We start from the raw sequence: 7,387 nt of genomic DNA, 5'->3' as shown, positions 1-7,387 counted from the left end.
AAAAGAACCCTGGATGTGGGGACAAGGCGAGAGGCTCCAGCTGTGCACAGGCTGTGCTCCGATATGCCAGGCGCCACGTATTTCTGTCAAAGAAGCGACAAGGGAGTCGCGATTGATACTGTACATCCGCAGATAGGAGAGGGGTTAAAGTATTTCCAGATCACCGAGTTTTTTGGTCTCCTGTTGCTCTTTCAAGTGCCTGTCACGCAGCTTTGTTAAGGGCACTGCAGAGATTTTTCTAAGTGAGAGTTCATGGATGAGTATTAAACATTTACACCTTGCTCACAGTGTGTTACCCTCGTTAGTACCTTTTAAAACACCTTGCAAAGTGCCCTGGTGCTGTCTGGGAGGATCCGCTGGCTAAACCAGGATATTCCAGTTCTGAGTGCTTCCTGCCTGCTTCTGCACCGGGGATTAAATCCTTTGCAGTGCCATTTGCGGGTTTAGCTTTTCATGTCGTTTTTGTTTGCTAAATTACAGGTACTGTTCTGTTGATGATGATGTATTAACATAATTACAGTAATTCCATCAAATGATGCAATGCATGTAAACATGTAATTAGCATGCAGGGACAACACTGAGCAAAGTGATGACAACATGCAATAATGCAAAATGCCTTATTCTCCTGGTCATGTGCGGCGACACGGGCTTTGGAGCTCAGTGCCTTGATTATTGCTTTAGAAGGAGGTTTTGTTGGAATGTTTTGCTTCCTTCCCTCGTACTGGAAAGAAAAGCATACAGAGACAACGTCGTAGTGCTTTATTCCTTGGCGCGTTTAGATGTGCGACCCTCTGCCTGCCCCCCAACTTACTGTATCTGATTTCCTTTGCAATATTCTGACTGGCTGCATTTGACAAAACAAACAAGTGCCCAGGCAGCTGCTCACCTTACACTTTGGAACTTTGGAAACTGGCTGAAAACTGGGAACTTTTAAGATACAGAACAGCGTGTGCTATTCTGCAGTTGCCACAGCCTCTGGCTTTCCTTCTCCCTCTTCAGAAAAGGTAGCAGCATTTAGTTCAGGGGAGCTGGAAAAGTAATGGCAACATGGGGGCTTTGAAAGCCCCTCCTGTCCTCCACATTCTTATGATGCTGATGCAGTTCCTTCATCTGACCCAAGCTGATGAGTCTTACAATGAGCAAAGCCCAGGTTTGTGGCCGCAGAGGCAGCGTTTCTGGCTGCAGAGCCAGGGCTCATGGCTGCAGAGCCATGCCCAGGTTGAGCCTCCCCCAGTTCAAAAGTGAGGGGCAGAAGGAGATAGGGAACCTCTGCAGGGAAGGGGGCTGCCTGGTTTGCTCATTTGCATCTCAATCCCCACAATGCTCTTCCGGCTACTCACAGCTATTCCATAGTAGTGCTCTTGGCTGAGATCTGGGAACACGCTCAAAGGGTGAGGCAGCTTTTGGATGCACTGAGCTGTTTTCTGTTTGAGCTGTGAAAAGCAAACATCTTTTCAAGAGAGAACATTCTGAACAGTAATTTTTTCACATTTACAATTCAGAAAGAGCAGAACTTCACTGAAATCTGGGAGGAAAATATTGTATAATGTCAAATGGAAACATAAATCCTCTGCAGCAAAGGTTTCACACTACTCTGAAAAGAGAAGCCACTAAGTTACTACACTGGCCTAACGTGGCAGGACTGGAGATACAGGTTCTGGAAACAGCTTCATACACTCAAACACTTGAACCCCAATAAAACTCCATCATCTTCTTCAAGGAGCAACTTGAAGATGAGGATCTACACAGTCACTTCCGCCACTTGCTTCTAAATTCACTTTAAATATTTGCTTGTCACAGCTACAAACCCAGGCACCAACAGTGGCTATTTTAAAGGACTCAGAGAGCAGGCAGCTGCAGGAGGAGAACCTGCTGAAGGAGACATGACTAATTTGCTTCGGTACTTTGGAGAAAACAAAATCAAGCAGTGATTAGAGATGGGCTCAAGCTCAGGTCTGGATTTACATTTTCTTCAAAGCATGGCTGCATTTAGATCCTATGTATTAGGGACAGAACTCCCCTGCCAGGCTGGGACCCGGCCTGAAGGCACAGTGAGAGCACTCTCAGACGCAGGATTTTGGGTTAAGCACACCGCAGCTGAACACGCAAAGCTGGTTTAAACAGTGTGGCAGAGCTAATCTGTTGAAAGGTCTCACTCAGCCTTGCTTGTCCCAAAGGGAATATATATAGGAGAACTGCAAACTCCTCGAGAGCCTTGCTGGTCATTGCCTAGCCCATGTGTTGGTTTCACCATGTGTCCCCATGTTTTGCAACTCCCACCCAGCTCCGTCTCAGCTGATTTATTTTCACGCTACTCAGCTTGCAGGAGGTGAATCAGGTCCTGTGGTTAGAGAGCAGACCCAACGGCTAGTGCATGGTGTGCAGCCCCTCGCCGGCTGCCAGCAAGGGAAATCCGAGACTTTAAAGGAGGAGGGGGAAGGAGGAGAAGCAGGGTATTTTCTGGAAAGGCAAAGCCATAGCTAAACAGCGTGCATGGCAAAGCAGGAGGGAGAAGAGAGTGGTCTAAGAATTCAAACAAGCCACAGAGAGGACAATAGAAAATTCATGCAGGCGTAATATGAAATAAGTAGAACTTGTAAGATAAATCCAGCAGACAGAGAGGAGTAAGCAGAGTAACAAACCAGGGAGAGGTTCAGAGCTGAATGGACAGTGGGAAATCTTTGTGTGTAGTGAAGAGGGGACCGTGTTACTTGCTTGCGTGAAATTAAAATCAGTAATGAAAATACACTCACCCATAATTGCACCCTTATGCTTGTTCCTGCTTACTTCTCTTAGTCCTAATATCTCAGCATAGTTCCTATTACTCCTAAATCGCTACTACTCATGCTTTTCTTGTTTTTGTTTCTGTTTTAAGTGGAAACATTTTGGCCTTCAGAATGCAACAGAAAATGACACCCATTAAAAGAAATACAAGCAAATCTTTCCTAGAAGAAGCTAGCATTAACTGCACGCTGAAATCAAGCCATAGGCCAGCAGTATTGCTGATGGAACAGTGTCAATTTAGGGATTGCATTTTAAAGAGGGAGGCAGCATTGCAGAAGTGTTGAAAGAGGGGGCGGGGAGCGCTGGAGCAGAGCTGCCCCTCTCCCCTTGGACACACAGGCAGCGCTGGGAACAAACAGCTCCCGCTGCAAAGCACAATCCAGCTTCCGCCTCTGGATGTTTGCATTCGGATCCCAACCAGCTCCCACCCGAACCAATGGATCTCGCTGCAGACGCAAAAGTGAGACTGAAAATACTCAGTCTTAATTGTCAGATAAACAGAAAAACTCTGGGAAAAAAACCCCCAATAATCATTATTTGGACAAGTTAATTATAGGACATTACCCTAAAATAAATAAATAAACAGGTGAAGATGCCCGGACTTGTGATGTGGCCAAACCAGTAGGTGTGCCTCGAGTTACACGTATCAGCTCTCGCTGCACAGAACACAGGGATGCCACCTCTGCATTCACCAGGAAATTCATTCCCCAGGAATACGTGGACATTTAAGGCAAATCAGTAGTTTGGCCAATGTGTATATTTTATTTTTTAAATTTCTACACTTAAAAGAGTTGCTGGCAAATAAACGTCTCTTTCTCCTCATGGTCTTTATTTCCATCTCCCACATACAGAGAAGGGTAAGACACAGGACTAACGCTGACCTTTAAGCAGGCAGGTCAGGCATGCCCTCCTCCCTTGTGTTCCCTAGAAGCAATGGGGAGTAAAACCTCTTTGCAAGACCAGTAACTCAGCCCAGGTAAGAGCTGAATCACCTTCTGCAAGTGCCTGCCTCTCCATGCTGACTGCAGAGGGAGACTGACTACGCTCCTGGCTGCACTGCTCTTAATATAAGCACCTCAGCCAGCTAAAATACATGCAGATTAGGCAGAGTGAGGTGTCATAATCTTGGCCAAGGATAGACTTTAGACAAGTGGAGTAAGGATTAAACCCATGCTCTGTGATAGTACAAAAAACATAGTTTAGGATACCAAGGCCCATTTTCCCAAACCACACAATTTGGTTTTCATCGAGCCAAGGGCCACAGCATCAGTAGCAATGGTTCTGGTGCTTTCCCCCCCCCACCTCCAAACACTTTAGAGTGTTTAAGCAACCCAGCTCATTCAGACAGGAATTGCACATCAAACTGAAAAGCACTGAAGGGAATGATGTCTGCACCCAAGCAGCCCATTAAGAGGATCAACAAAGTAACACAAAGCACAAAGGATGGCTAAGAAACACACATCATTTGCCACCCCACACAGCAGCCCCTATCTCAGGACCTGGGGACCCAGGCAGAGGATTTAGTGCCTCAGCCTAGAGACTCCTCTGGGTTGCAGGCATTAACTCATGCTTGCACGCCTGAGACTGCATAAAGCTGAAGTCAAAACCAAAAACCTCTACAGAGGCCTCAGCATATTGTTGTTCTGGGGATAGTCCTGTGTGTTTCATCCACAAGAATTAGTGTTTTCTTTTCATTTCACAATAACCTAGGTATTTCAGATGTCTGCCAAAAAGCACTCAGAAGCCCAGCATTTAATCTGAGGACTTTTTAGGAGGACCAGTTGTTTATTTCCACCATCTAATGACATTAATTTCCTGTTTTAGAAAGCGTAATTCATGCCACTGGTGAAGCTGATATTTATCTTGATGCATATCCTCTTGGCTGGCTTAGTTTTTAATTTTCTCCAGTTCACCCAGCCTTCAAACAGCCTGCAACCTGTAGCCTCAGTCTGCGCAATCAGTAGTTCTTCAAACATATTCAGAAGTTTCCAGTACTTGGTGGGAGAATCTGATAGCACAGGCCCGAACCTATTAGCATTCACTTCTCATAATAAAAACAAAGCTAAAGAGAGTATTTGTAACACTGATCTGAAAACAAGAACATATTTTCCTTTCTGCTTCAGAATTTAGACAAAACTAATGCAAGTTACACTAAACAAATCCAGCCCTTGCCAGGATAAACAAACATTTGCAGTGTTGCTTGTCATGAAATAAAGCCACTGACATGCATTTTAATGCAAGTCTCCTACAAATTGTGCAAAAATAATTGTGCCCTGTGTATTCGTTGCCAGGTTACTAGAAGGGAAGAGGATATTTTTGCAGACATGATGAACTAAGAGGGTAAATAATTCAACTTAATCATTTTCAAATTTCACACTTAATTCTCAACAGCAGGTCTTTTCAGATCCACCTCAGATCTGATGACAGTGATTATTTTAGAGCAAGGCTGACAAGCTCCTGTGAGCCACATTTAACCCATGGGGCAGTTTTTATATGACAAACTTCCCCCGCACACAAATACAGTGGCAGTTCTAGGGCAGCAAGGTTTGCTCATTGTTATTAACAGCACATGGATTTTCATTTCTTCCTAAACTCAGTCACTCACTAAATGAGTGATGTCTTACCAAATACTGCAGTATTAACAGATAAAAACCAGAAAGAGCTCCCTGTCCATATCCAATCTGCCCGTACAGTTCTATCAGTGACATTCTGGGAGGAATAGCACTGATTCTGATTAAAGCACATCAGGAATTACATTATTATGTATTTGCTTAAGGAAAAACAATGGATCAGATCATGAAATCAGATCTGTGCTGCTCCACGAAGCAGAGTCTTTTGTGCTGCTTTGTGGCAGTATTTGCAGGGCAGATGTATCTAAAGGAAGGGGTAAAGGGCCCTGCATCCTTTTTAGCACTACCCAGCTCTGCAGCAAGAAAACTCCTCCAAAGAGACCTGCAGCTCAGATGACAAACTTTCTATTTTGCAAAGTTTCCAGATGACAAACAATACATCTGCTGAACGAGGTTCTGATGGCTTTTAACTTTTGTTCAAAGCATGTTTTGGCTTTATTAGGTCAGGTTACACTCTCATTTAGGTGCCAGCAAATCTGAGCACAGAAATGCTCCACTGATAAAGGAATAGACTGAGAAGGCAAGTGAGGTTCTCTGTCAAAGTCTCCACCCAGTTCCTTGCATGACCTTCAGAAAGACATTTCTCTATATTATGATGCTGAATTTAGTTGATGAGGAGCTCTGAAAATCAGTTGACACAAATTTATGGTGCTCTGCCAGCTTCTTGTTGTGAGAGCAGTGGCAAAGGCCAAACAACATGAAAGCTTGAAGGTATGGTGACAGGCCTTGTGGAGGCTAAAAGATCTTCATTTGAAATGTCCCAGGGACAGTGACAAGCCATGAAATCTAACAAAAACTGACAAGAAATGACTAGCAAATTCAGAAGTATTTTTACTTGGAAATACCATGCAGCCAGAATAAATGTTAATATTTTTAGAAGATGCTGTGGTCACCCAAACTCCCTTCCTTTTAATGTTTTGGGAGAAGTCCTTGAAGCAGTATGTGTCAAACCTGACCTTTGCTATCTTGGTAATATATATGTCTATGAATCTCCTGCCTTCTCCAACAGGATTCTGGCTGAAAAGCCAAGCAAATCCATTCAAGGGTAAAAAGATTAGTATAGGACTTTGAAGGAAAGGGAATCCTCCCCATTGTTGAGTTCACTAGACACTTGTGCTCCCATGAAGAGCTGGGACAGGTCTCTTGCTACATATAAAACTTTCTCATTCTTTTATTCCTAAGTCTCATGCTGACAAGACTGGGTTGGGCTGACGTGAACCCAAATGCTTGAATAGACACAAAAATCTGACAGTCTGTACTTCCTTCCCCTATCAGTGACCTGTCTTGTGCTACCTAACGTGTTCCAAGCAGACTCCTGGAGATCTCATTCATACTTGGATCAGACACTGGTTTTAAATTATCCTTCATTTAGACTGAAAGAATGAGATATTACTTTTTTCTCTACTGGAAGATTTATCTCTTACCAGTTTATAGTCATATTATTTTTTTCTATTTTATCAAAACATGATGGACCGTTTCAAGAAAGAAAAAAAAAAGCAGAACTAACCCAACTAGTTGAGTATCTCTGTATCTCTAGTTCTATTTCATTTCACGCCTCCCTCACTTCACAGCACTATAACCTTTTTGAATTGCCCTCTGTGATAACCACTCCTTCACTGTTGACCATTGCTCACTTATTCATGGCTTGTTGGATCAGCTGGGCACTTGCACAATCAAGTCTTTGTTATGCTTTCAGACAGGCTGCAAGTCACAATATTGAAGCAGCACAAGGACTGTTTCCTCTGCTGGTATTCTTCTTCCCTGGCATTTAGGAAGACAGCATCCTAGACACATGACTGATATAAAGTAATTATGACAATAATTCATACAACAGCTCTTACTTAGAATGTCTTTTCCCCTTTAATTGTTATAAGAGACTGAAAACCCCAGAAGACTGAAGAGTTTTTGCAAGTTGGTCACCTGAGAAACAAGGATTTGCTTCTTTAAGGAGTGCAGCAGAGCTCAGGTTTGTT

Source organism: Strigops habroptila, chromosome 14 (genome assembly GCF_004027225.2).
Source record: "Strigops habroptila isolate Jane chromosome 14, bStrHab1.2.pri, whole genome shotgun sequence".
NCBI classification, from domain to species: domain Eukaryota; kingdom Metazoa; phylum Chordata; class Aves; order Psittaciformes; family Psittacidae; genus Strigops; species Strigops habroptila.
This window is presented reverse-complemented; position numbering follows the sequence as displayed.